The following is a 13,374-nucleotide window of genomic DNA, read 5'->3' as shown; positions in this document are numbered from 1 at the left end:
TGTGAAACGGGTAAGACGCCGTTACCCACGGGTCCCTTTGAGACCCTCCAGATGGACTACATTGAATTAAAAGGTGTCAGTGTTATAAATATGTACTGGTTATTGTTGATGTATTTAGTAAGTGGATTGAGGCCTACCCGAATACGGATAACAAAGCCTCCACTGTTGTAAAAGTTTTAATGAGAGAAATTATTCCAAGGTACGGAATTCCAAACCGATTAAGTTCAGACAACGGCCCTCACTTCGTGGGTCTGGTAAACAAGGAGTTCTGCACTCAAATGGGCATCCAACAGCAGCTACATTGTGCCTACAGGCCACAGGCCGCCGGACTGGTCGAGCGGGCTAATCAGACCTTGAAAAATAAACTTGCCAAATTACAGGCCGAGACGGGAACTACGTGGCTCAAACTACTCCCCGTGGCCTTGTTCCAAATACGCACTACCCCGGCTGGTGCAGCAAGATTAAGCCCTGCTGAAATCATATATGGCAGACCTCTCAAAACCCCGTGGAACCAGGAAGTCCCAAAGACTGTCCACTTTCACCACATGACGGCAGAAATGACTAACTATATTTTGTCGTTAACCAAGGCATTGAAAAGTTTGCACTCCCGGGTACGCGCTGCTTACATCGACCTCCCTCCTATAGTCAGTCCGTCCCAGGTCGAGCCCGGAGCGTATGTATTAATCAAGAATTGGACGCGAAAAGGATTGGAACCTCGTTGGGAAGGACCCTATCAAGTCCTACTCACCACCCCAACTGCTGCCAAAGTAGAGGGAAAGAGTGCTTGGGTTCACCTCCACCACTGTAAAATTGTCAGTAATGCTATGCCTGAAACTTAAAGAATGCTAACCTCTCGCTTCCAAGAAATCTCTCCCTAAACAGACGTGCCGCGCCGACCAGCCATGCAGACGTCGCTGTGGATCCTCTCTATCAGTGTCCTGATCACCCTTGGAATAACTCAACAGCCCAGAAGGAGAACATGCCGGCGGAACCAACCCAAGCGGGTACACCTCCTATGCCACGGAGACGTGCTTTGGTGCAATGATGATAACCCAGGCGGGTTCGGGAAATGGAACGAGATCAACTGGGACACCTACATTGGACTTATTAGACAGCCCCACCGCTCGCTAATGCTGAGATACATACACAGAGGAACATTGCCATGCTATTGGACCGAGTGTAAATTTGATTACGTCTGTCGACGCCAGGTGACCAAGTCTGTTACTGCAGGACCATGCAACAGAACTACCGATACCAAAGGACAAAGTCGTTACCTGAAGTTCAATCAGGAAAGGGAGAGAAATGGGCTGCCCCCTTTGAAAGAATTTGATCGACTGAATAAAATAGACGTAACCGAATAACGGTTGGTTATCATAGAATGATAAAAGGAGGGAATGAGAATACCAAGGTCAAGGAAATAGAAACAAGAAACTGTGAAGGCAGCAAGAAGTAAAATAAAAAGGCTAAACTGATCTTTGGCTGCTAATATGGCTGGCGCCCACAATGTCACACCTTGCTGATAGGAACAATGTAAGGCAGCGTGCAGAAGTTATACAGACAATAGGCGATCAGAAAACGCATTACCATGATTGCAAACGCATTACCATAATGTTTAGGTGATCATGAACACATTACCAGGGTGTTTACTTAGCTGTAACCCATTCAGTTAAATGTGACTTCTTTATTTCAAACTGCCAGGCCAGGAAATCAAATTAAATGTATACGTGCACAGCTCAGGATTGGTGCAGAAATATACGAGGTGTTAATGTCTTCTCAAATGCAAGTATAATAATGTAGCACACTGTATGACAAATTGCTTGCTCTGTTGGGTTCGTCAGACTCTTGCAGGAGTCGGTGCCGACATTTCAGTGTAAGACTCCGCGGAAAATAAATCGTTTGAATTCTCCAGTTGCATTCGACTCAGTGATTACTGAACTAGACTGAGGGTAAAAGAATCCGTTCTATCACTGTGATCCACTCTACCCCCTCCCCAGAGTGGGACAACCTGCCAAAACGCACCATCGAGGCTCACACCTGAAAAATGGCCAGTTGGCTGAGGCCAGCATCCAGCAAGAGTCAGTGCCTTCAGCGGAAGAGGGGAGAATATCAGAAAAGATCATGGAATGCATTCAAAAAACAGTGGAGGTGTGGTGACTAGAAGGAACATAGCCACAAGGAGATTTGATGAACAGGGCAAAGACACAGGGAGAGATATAGGCCACAATAGTGGAACACGTCGCCAACCCGCCATGTACATGCTGGTTGCCGCTTTTACGGTGGCGGGTAACGTGCTAGGCAGGACACTTCATTAACATATTTAAATCAGGCTCCCAGTGCAATTTGGAGCCCGATTTAAATTTACGGGCGCGATTTTCCCATTGGAGGCGGGTTTTGGTTTGGGTGGGTTCCAAACCCGCCTCCACTGTCCGGTGGGAAAAATTTGCGATTTTCCCCGAATTAGCCAGTTAATTTCAGGGGTGTGGGTTCCCCTGTGACAATTAATCTTTTGGGACTGAAACTCGCCTCTGCTGACGTCACATCCAGCTTCATTTTAGGGCTGCTTGCTGCCTTGGTTCATTCCACTAGTTTTTGGTTGATGGTTCAAACTTTTATCTCCTTGAAGAATGGCCAGCTCCAAGGCAAGGGCCTCCCCGAGGTTCTTGGATGAGGCGCTGGGTAAGCTAGTTGAGTGGGCGAGAGCTAGCAGGGAGGTTCTCTTCCCCTCATCTTGGAGGAAGAGACCTCCCAACGAAACCAAGGCTGTGTGGGTCCAGCTGGAAAGGGATATAACCTCCAGATCTGTGTGCAGATTGGGTGATTGTTTTGGTTTACTGATGAAATGCCATCCCTGTGAGAATGTATTAAAATTAGTTGACGGCAAACTGTTGGCGTGATGGCATCTGTTATTTCGGCTTAGGCAGCTCCACATTGTGAGCTCCGCTACACTTGCGTGGTCATGTTGGTGGTCAGAGTGAAAGGAGGCCAGAGAGTCATGTCCATTGTCTATCATGTGTTAAGAAGGAGACAAGCACATGTGCCACAATGGGCAACCTATGCAAATCTGGCCAGGATGAGTGCATCTCTTGCATCACGGACAGCCATGTGCTCGTGTGCTGCCGCTGCTGCTGGTAGATGCACCGCCGCTCGGTCCTCCTCCTCTGAGGAGGCTATGAACTGAGCCACTGGCTCATCAGGAAGCTGCAAGCCACGACACTGTGCCATGTTTTGCAGTGCACAGCAGACCACGACCATTCTGGAGACCCTGGCTGCTGAATACTGCAGGGCTCCGCCTGATCTGTCAAGGCATCGGAATCGCATCTTCAGCAAGCCAATGGTTTGCTCGATGATGGACCTGGTCAAAATGTGGCTGGCGTTGTGGCGCTCCTCAGCCTCATTAGCTGGCCTCCTGATCGGTGTCATTCGCCACTTCTTCAGGGGGTAGTCCTTGTCACCAAGGAGCCATCCATTAAGTTGTTTTGGTGGATTGAAGAGTGGAGGAACACTAGAGTTCCGCAGGATGAAAGAGTCATGGCAACTACCACAGAATTTGGCGCAAACATGCAAAATCTCCTTCTTGTGGTTACACACCAGCTGTACATTGAGGGAGTGGAAGCCCTTGCAGTTGACAAAGATAGCTGGGTTTTGATGGGGTGCCCTAAGGGCCACATGTGCAGTCTATGACGCCCTGCACCATGGGCAAGCCTGTCATATTTGCAATGCCAATTGCTTGATCCCTTGAGAAGTGGATGTAATTGTGCGCCTTTGCGAAAAGGGCATCAGTAACCTGCATCACTGATGCAACTGTGGGCGGCTGACTAGGAGATGCCGCTGATGATCCCTGGAAGGAGCCTGAGGCAAAAAAGTTGAGTGCGGTGGTGACTTTGACAGCCACTGGTAAGGGGTGTCCACCTGCTCCTCTGGGCTCCAGGTGTTGGTGCAGCAGATGTCTCCGACAACCTCTCATGAAAGTCTCAGCCTCCTTAGGCACTGTTGCTCACTCATGTTGAGGTAGCTCATCCTCTGTCTGTAAATCCTGAGAGGGGGTATCTCCTGCGGCGACGTGCTTCCATGCGCTGGCGCCTTCTGCCCTGTGCAGCATCAGGTGGGTGAGCAGGAGGTTGGCGCTCCTGCTGCTGCTGAGCTGCCTGGTTCTGCTGCTGCCATGGCTGCTCCTCATCCGAATCGGAGGTCCATGATGAAAGGAAATAAATGGTTCCCGTGCTGCTGGTAGATACCTCCGTTGGGGGAAGCGCTCAGTCCAAGTGGGGAGAGGGTCTTCCAAGGAGGTCCCACAGTTGAGAGATAGAAGCTGCAGCACCTCCGACTTCAGTAGGCCTGCTAAAAGTGCTGAAAGACTGTGGAACAAAAGTTCTGCCACCTGCAACTGCTCCCTGATGAAAGCTCTGTTTTAATGGTGGAGCTGCAGCTGTGAGGAGGCCACCCACTTGTCAACCCGCCAGGATTAGCTGACGTGGTTTAGGAGGGTCGTGCAACACACACAAAATGTGGCAAAATAACAAAGGTCTGTCAAAATAGGGCTATAGAGGCCCTTAACGACTATTTAACGGTCTTAATTACCTCTTCCGACTGACGGAGACGCGTTCAGAACTCGCCGTCACTTTTTGCGATTTTGCCAACTGTCCCGCCTCCAAGGGGCTGGGAAAATCGCCCCCTAACTGTAGTGTATGTGCCTTTAAGAGCCCCAGGTGTGCTGTAATGCCGGTAATGGCCACTCGGGCTATATAAGCCTGTGTATTGTGTATATCCGTTAGAACCCCCCCCCAGACTTTGCTTAGTAAACACCTATGAACCAACTCCTGTCTTCAGTGTCTTTATCAACACACGGACACTACAGTGGCGACGAAGTGGAAACGGATTTACCTGCAATTCGGCAGCACCTCAAGGACATCGATTCCTCGGGCGTCCAGAAGACTCAAGGAAGTGAGAGAAGCTGTGGTTTCACCAGCTGGCCAAGCTGGTGGCAGGTACTGCGTTAATCCTTCCTGGGCGTCAGGCTGGGGCTCCAGCGGCTGGCTCTACAGCTGAGACAGGCAGCGAAATCGGAGGCAAGCAATAACGGACTGGGAGGGAGCACTCGGGAGACGGCCGGCGCAGCAAGCAGGTCAGCGTTCAGACCTGCAGAGAAAGTCCGGCGGGAACGAGTCTCCAACTGTAAACAAATAAAATTTAAAAAAAACAAAGAACGGAAACCGCGGGAAACAGCGTTGTCATCGGCAGCAGCGGCGGGAAAGCGCGGGAAGCGCCATATCTTTGCTGCTGAAAAGAAAGAAAAGCGCGGGAAGCGCCATATCTTTTCTGAAATGCCTAAGTCTGGCAATATTGATGCTTTTGATGGCGAAAGAGAGGATTGGACCACATACATGGAAAGAGTAGAGGTATATTGCACCGCAAATGGAATAGAAGATGAAAAAAAAGCTTCAGTACTGCTAAACCTAATGGGCGCAAAGGCATACGGGCTGTTACAAAATTTAATCACTCCAGCTAAACCAAAGGACAAGAATTTTAAAGAAATTGTTGATACCCTGCAGGAGCACTTAAACCCAACACCGCTGCTGATAGCGGAACGATTCAAATTCTTCAAGAGAAATCAACACAAGAATGAAAGTAACGCTGATTACCTAACTGAATTAAGAAAGCTATCAAAGTACTGCCAATTCGGGGCAGGACTAGCAGATTATCTTTGAGACAAATTCGTTTGCGGTCTCTTAAGTGAAGGAACACAAAAAAGACTGCTTTCTGAAAAAGATTTAACATTGGACAAAGCTTTCAGTATGGCTGTATCATACGAAGCAGCAGCAAGAGGAGCTGCAGAGATACAACAAAAGACACAGGACTTCGGCACCCATGAAATGACACAGGGTTTCGAAAGATGCTATCGCTGCGGCAGATCCACCCATAACCAGAAGGACTGCTGGTTCAAGGACAAAGCATGCAGGCAATGCGGAAAGATTGGACACATTGCACGGGTATGCCGATCTGGACAAAATAAATCCACAGACAGAAAAAAAAATCAATAAAGGAAAGTACAGGAAGGTACAAATGATGACGGACAGTAGCTCCGAAGACCAGAAGAGCGATAGCGACTCCGAAAACAAGAGACTAAGCTGTCTCAAATTACATAATGTACTTGCCAAAGATGATTACCAAACCATTTGGGTTACCCTCACGATAGCAGGGTCCCCTGTTAAAATGGAGCTAGATACAGGATCAGCTCTAACCGTAATAAATCGACGGGATTACGAGAGGCTATTTTCGCATATACCTCTAAAAGACACATCCATTATCTTAAAAACATATACGGGGCAGAAAGTATACCCCAAAGGAAAAATAAGGGTGCCTGTTGTATACAACGGCAAAGAAATACAAAAGTTGTATTTATACATTCTATAAGATGGTGGTCCACCGTTGTTGGGACGTGAATGGATCAGAAAGATACGTTTAGACTGGCACTCCATTCAAGCACTTACGGTGACCAGTAAGAAAATAAACAATAATGACATCATACCTGAACGATTAAAAGACATCTTGGCCAACGCCAAAGAAGTGTTTCAAGAGAAACTAGGAACCTTGAAAGGCATCACCGCCTCAATAAAAGTGGAAGATGCGGCAATTCCCAAATTTTTTAAGGCAAGACTGGTACCATATGCAATTCGTCCAGCAGTCGAGGCAGAGCTGGAGAATTTGGAAAAGGCAGGCGTATTATCCAAAATAGATTGGAGCGAGTGGGCAACACCCATCGTTCCAGTCATGAAAAAAGCATTGAATAATGATAAATCTGAAGAAGAGAAAAATTCGCATCTGTGGAGACTTCAAGGTGACTGTAAACCCGGTCCTTCACACAGTACAGTATCCTCTTCCGAGGATAGAAGATATTTTCGCCTCACTATCCGGAGGGAAACGTTTCACCAAAATTGACTTGGCACAGGCATATCTACAGATGGAGGTTGAGGAGGCCTCTAAAAAGTATCTCACGATAAACACACACAAAGGCCTGTACCAGTACAATCGACTGGTTTTTGGAGTAGCATCAGCTCCAGCTATCTGGCAAAGAGCTATGGAGCAAGTCCTGCAAGGGATTCCGGGGACTCAATGCTACCTAGACGACATCCTTTTAACAGGAGAAAACGACAACGAGCATCTTGCCAATTTGGAGCAGGTGCTCACTAGGCTGAAAGAACGGGGCCTACGAGCAAATCGCCCCAAGTGCGAATTTTTCCAAAATCAGATATCATATTGTGGCCACATAATTAATAAGGAAGGGTTGCATAAGTCACCTGAAAAAATTGAAGCGGTCATAAAAGCCCCAGCACCTGAAAATGTTTCACAATTAAGGTCGTTCCTGGGATTAATAAATTACTATCATAAATTTTTACCGAACTTATCAACTCTTCTACACCCTCTTAATGAACTTCTACAAACAGGAGTGATTTGGAAATGGAACGAAGACTGTAAATGTGCCTTCCATAAATGCAAAGACTTAATCACATCCGAAGAAGTTTTGGCTCATTACAACCCATCACTGCCAATCAGACTGGCGTGCGATGCATCCCCTTACGGCATAGGAGCAGTATTATCCCATAAATTCCCCGATGGCTCAGAACGGCCGATAGCTTTTGCGTCACGCTCATTAAACTCAGCTGAGCGTAACTATGCCCAAATCGACAGGGAAGCACTCAGCCTGGTATGGGGAGTGAAGAAATTCAACTATTACCTACATGGACAAAAATTTACCTTGTTGACTGACCATCAACCCCTCATCTCCATATTCAACCCTAAAAAGGGTGTTCCCATTATGACAGCGCAAAGGCTACAGAGGTGGTCCCTTTTTCTAGGGGCACACCAATACAACATAGAATACAAAGGATCAAAACAGCATGGGAATGCTGACGGTTTATCGCGCCTACCGTTGTCAACGGTAGAAGAGGCACCTACAGTAGACCCAGTAGAGATGTTCCACTCTACCATAGTGGAATGTCTACCAGTGACAAATTCTGCCATTGAAAGGGAGACAAGAAATGACCCTACTCTCTCACGGGTCTACGATTTAACAGTGAAGGGATGGCCAGCACATGGCGAACCACTGTTGCCAGCATTCTCGCAAAGAAGAGAACAGCTGTCAGTGTGCCGAGGAACCTTGATGTGTGGATCCAGAGTGGTGATTCCACCCAAACTCCAGGATAAAGTGCTAAAGGAGCTTCACGAGGGGCATCTGGGTGGAGTGAAAATGAAGAACCTAGCTAGGGCGTTTGTGTGGTGGCCAGGTATCGATGGAGACATCGAAGAAATGACCAAGAGCTGCCTAGGATGCCAGAAGGTCCAAAACACTCCACCACAAGCCCCTCTACATCCATGGGAGTGGCCCTCATCTCCCTGGCAAAGGGTGCACATCGACTTTGCTGGTCCATTTATGGACTCAATGTTCTTAATCGCGGTTGATGCACACTCCAAGTGGCCGGAGGTAATAAAGATGTCCTCCACCACCACGGAAAAAACCATCACAGTATTAAGGACCATATTTGCCAGGAATGGGCTGCCGGAACAGATATGTTCTGATAATGGACCGCAATTTGTGTCCGAAGAATTCAGAAAGTTCTTTAAAAACAATGGGGTTAAGCACTACACGTCCGCCTCATACCATCCCGCCACCAATGGATTGGCTGAAAGGTTTGTCCAGACCTTCAAGAAGGCCATAAAGGCCATGGGTAATGAAGACATAAAACTTCAGCACAAGGTGGATAACTTCTTATTCGCATACAGGAATGCAACACATATGGTTACCAACCAAACTCCCGCCATGATGTTCTTCAATAGAAACCTAAGATGCCGGCTGGATTTGGTCAAGCCCAACATCAGAAGGGACGTGGAGAACCGGCAGTTCCAAGGCATGAATGAAAGGCCAACTAGAACCTTCCAGATAGGTCAACAAGTTTTGGCCCGGGACTACCGTACCGAGAAATGGCAGCCTGGAACTATCTGCACACGACTAGGACCACTGATGTATACCGTGGACATCGGAGAAAGCATAATAAGGCGCCATGCTGACCAAATCATAAAGTCATCCGAAAAGGGACAACCTACACCACAACTCTATACGTCTAACGATGAAGTAGAGATACCCATATCTACCTCCGATCCGGTGATACTGGAACCCGATGAACCCGACACTGGCATTCAAGCCGAATCAGCCTTGCCAAAAGAACCTACTACACCACCAGAAACTACTACACCCCCGAGGCGTTATCCGGACCGAGTCAGGAAGCCTCCTGAGAGACTGACTTATAATTAATTAACTACAGCAATGTGTATATTATTTTTCTTATAACATGTAATTAATAATTACTTAAAATATGATGTACTGGTTAGCTAAAAGGGGAGGAATTGTAGTGTATGTGCCTTTAAGAGCCCCAGGTGTGCTGTAATGCCGGTAATTGCCACTCGGGCTATATAAGCCTGTATATTGTGTATATCCGTTAGAACCCCCCCCAGACTTTGCTTAGTAAACACCTATGAACCAACTCCTGTCTTCAGTGTCTTTATCAACACACGGACACTACACTAACAATTTCCAGTTGGGTTTTCCAGGGCTCGGGAAACACGGCTATAAAAGGGAGGCGGGAACTGCCGGCTCAAGGTGGTAAGTGCCTTTTACAGCACTCCTTGTTGTCCAGAAGGAGCAGGGTGCTTTCCCCGGCCCCTTGTGGTAAACCACTGTTATACCTGTCTGTGTCTGTATGTGTATTCCACTAGGTACAGGTCTGGACATGCCTCGGCTGACTCCTCCCACTATTCCAGGTATATAAGTGACTACCTCCCAGTCCCTTAGTATTCTGGACGAGTCGACCACTCGAGACAAGACCTTCATTCTTCAGTTAATAAAAGCCTGATTGTTACTCGCTCAACCTCAGTCTTTTGAGTAATTGATGGCGCATCACCCCTCAAGGAAGTTTTTGGTCTCCCCTCTGCCGCTAGCGGCCTCTCTATGCCCCCTGCCGCGATCAGCGATCTCACCTCCCCCACCACAAGCTCCGACTTCTCCCTCCCTCTGCTCTCTTCCCCCCCACCAAACCCCGACCTTTTGCTCCCTCCCGATTGCCACTCTCTTCCCTCCCGATTGCCACTCTCTTCCCTCCCAAGCCTCAACCTCTTGCTCGCTCTCTCCCTCCCGATTGCCTCTCTCTCGTCCCACCTCAGCCCCGACCTCTCGCTCCTTTCCGATTGTCGGTCTCTTCCCCACCCAAGTCCCGATCTCTCGCTCTTTCCCTCCCTCCTGATTGCCGCTCTTTCCCCCCCACCAAACCCCGATCTGTTGCACCCTCCCGATTGCCAGGGAACGTCCCCAAGGGTGGCCTCCTGCTGCTGGTTTTCCCGTTCGTGAGCTGGCCAGCCTGTCAATTTGGCTAGCTGACGGGAGGGAAATGAAAGAAAAAAATTACAATGAGGTCCTGCCATTAGGTTTGGAAGAATCGCTGCCTTCCTGACCTTGCCGGGTTTCCCCTGTGCTACTAAGCTCCCACTCTGTCTCCCCGTAAATATTTGGGCCTTCGAGAAACAGCTAAGAAGAATATCAATTTCAAGCTGAATTTGTTGAAAATTGACTTTCAGTTTTAAATTCCAAATAAGCGTGTAGAAACAAATAACAACTTACATGTGTGTAGCTCCTTTAATGTAGAAAAATATCCCAAAGCACTTCATGAGGCGTAATTTTAAAAAATGGATGCCGAGACAAAGTAGGGGATATTAAGGGGGGATGATTATGATCCAAATAATGCAACAGCGAGTCCCATCATCCCAATTTTTCGAGGTGCGACTTGTATTGATGCAGCCATTTTAAATGTACAGTGCATGTAATGATTGTGCAAAAAGGCAGCAATAGGGATCCAAAAAATCTTGAAAGATGATCATAGCATGACCATTAAAATTCTCCCAGGCAAAAAAAAAGTGGAATTGAGAATGCAGCAAAAACAACAGCAGACTGTCTTTACGAGAACTCGCACACCACATTTTTATGGGTGAGGCCTCATCCAAAGTCATGAAATTTGGTGAGACCTGATTTGGCCAAATGCCATATTTACCTGCTTGCACATGCCAATAGCATTGCTTAAATAAACTGGCCCAAAACACCTGTCACAAATTCATAAGCACACCCATGTTGCCAGTGGGGAATCTCAAAATCAGGGCTGTTCTGTTAAGCGTGAGAATTCCAGGATGATGTGTCACAAGGAGTGTGATCTGACTTTTAGGCCTTGCAGGGCAGTACAGATCTGTCAGGAGATTGGGTGGTGACACCTACATATGCTACAAACTGATCCTTTTTTTCCTCAGATGAAATAATCCCTCCATAAAACTAGAGATAAAAAGAAAAGCCGGGAATGCTGAAATACACAGCAGATCAGCCAGCAGCTCAAAGGGAAAAGACAGGTTCATGTTCTGATAAAGGGTCTCCATCCAAAACTGCATTCTTTGGTTCCAGAAGACTGAGTTCTGACGAAAAATCATTGACCTGAAACGTTAACTCTGTTTCTCTCTCTCTCCACAGATGCTGCCTGACCTGCTGAGTATTTCCAGCATTTTCTGTTTTATTTCTCCTGTTCTATTTGATGACAGACATGTTGTACAATTCCAACATCTTCTCTACTTCGTAACACAGCCTGTGTGTTTGCCCAAAAGCAAAAAAGAACTGATGAAACGTTTTTCTTGCAGTTTTAGCGGTAATCAACAACCATTTTACAAAATTGGGATTGTTATGCAGCGACACCCAGCTCTACCTCTTCACCACTTTCTCGACCTTTCCGCTGCCTCTGTGTTCTCAGATTGCTTGCCCAACATCCAGCCTTGGATGAGTTGCAATTTCCTTCACTTAAACATTGGGAAGACTGAAGCTATAGGCTTTGACCCCCGCTACATGCACCGCACACTTCCCAGACATGATCTCAAGCTGAACTAGACCGTTTGCAACCTCGGTATCCTATTCAACCCTGAGCTAAGCTTGCAACTTCATGTCCTCTCCCTCACAAAGTTCATCTACTTCCATCTGCATAACATCACCCTCGTCTGCCCCTACCTCGATTATTCCAATGCTCTCCCAATTAACACCATCTGTAAACTTCAGCAAAACTCTGTTACATGTATCCTACACCAAGTTCACTCACTCATCACCCCGATGCTCACTGACCTACATTGGCTCCCGGTCCCTCAACATCTCAAATTTAAAAGTCTCATCCTCGCGTTTAAATCCCTTCAAGGCATGGCCTCTCCCTATCTCTCCATTCCTCTGACTCTAGCTTTTTGTGCATCCCCTCCCTTCGCCTCACCATTGATGGCCACACTTTCAGCCGCCAAGGCCGCACACTCTGGAACTCCCTCCCCATGTCCTTCTGCCTTTGCAGCTCCTTCTCTTCCTTTAAGATGCTCTTTAAAAACCACCTCTGGTCATTCCTCCAGCGTCTATTTTTTTTTTTTTTTTTTTTTTGAGTGCGCCTCTGTCAAGTACATTGGGACGTTTTTCTACATTATGAAGAAGCTATATAAGTGCAATTTCTGGTTGTACTTGCAGAACTCAGCATATTATGCTCTCAAAAAATTGAATCAAGTTAGTCAAACATGAACAATTCCATGTTAACGATTGCTGGTCAGCCCATGCCCAACAAAGTATTTATTTATATTGGCCCAAAATTTGCGGTCGGCGGCTTCCCGCGGGCGGATGCCTCCGAACTGCAAAAAATCTACGAATTTACCTGGTGGTCTGGGAGGTTCATAGATTCCCACTCCTGGGCCTCTCCGGGTACCCGCGGGTAGAGGCACACGTATCCCATGGGTGCATGTGGTTCGCAAGCGCCCCTGGGATCACTTGGGCCAGGCCAACTGATGAAAGAAGGGGAATCCCATTTCATACTTATGGGGATTCCGTATGTACGGAACTCCCATAAGTATGAATGGGGATCACTTAAAAAATACATGAACACATGAAATAAGTTTTTATTTTAAATTACATATTTAAAATGACATTTAATTAAATATTTTAAACAAAAATTTAATTTTTTGAATTTTTTTAAATATGTTTTAACAGGGCTAAAAATAAATTTACCTTTTTGGACAGGGTTTTTGATGTGTAAATAAATGATAAAATTTTATTTTTCTATTTTTTAAAACGCTTACGCTGATAAAAGCAGGTCTTACGCCTGCATTTACCAGGCATAAGAATTTCATGGACATTCGCTGGGCAGAAGTTGGGCAAATAGCGCAACTCTCCGCCCGCGGAGGCCCTCTGCCCAGGATGTGGGATGATCTGTCAAGAAAATTCTTGACAGATGGCAAGTTCCGGGTTTTCGCGCATGCGCTTCGCATGCCTAAATC

The 13,374-nt window shown here is 46.9% G+C and overlaps 1 protein-coding gene across 1 annotated transcript in view; it reads right to left on the bottom strand.

Annotated features, from left to right (window-relative positions):
• The window catches only part of LOC147115984 (diacylglycerol kinase delta-like), a 239,750-nt gene that overhangs the window by 225,355 nt on the left and 1,021 nt on the right, over nucleotides 1-13,374 (bottom strand). The gene's annotated exons all lie outside the window — the stretch shown is intronic.

The sequence above is a fragment of the Somniosus microcephalus genome, chromosome 6 (assembly GCF_052327205.1).
Source record: "Somniosus microcephalus isolate GS21.2 chromosome 6, FLI_Smic_1.0, whole genome shotgun sequence".
In the NCBI taxonomy this organism is placed as follows: Eukaryota; Metazoa; Chordata; class Chondrichthyes; order Squaliformes; family Somniosidae; genus Somniosus; species Somniosus microcephalus.
Note: the sequence above shows the minus strand (reverse complement) of the source record. Positions and strands in the feature narration are given on the sequence as shown.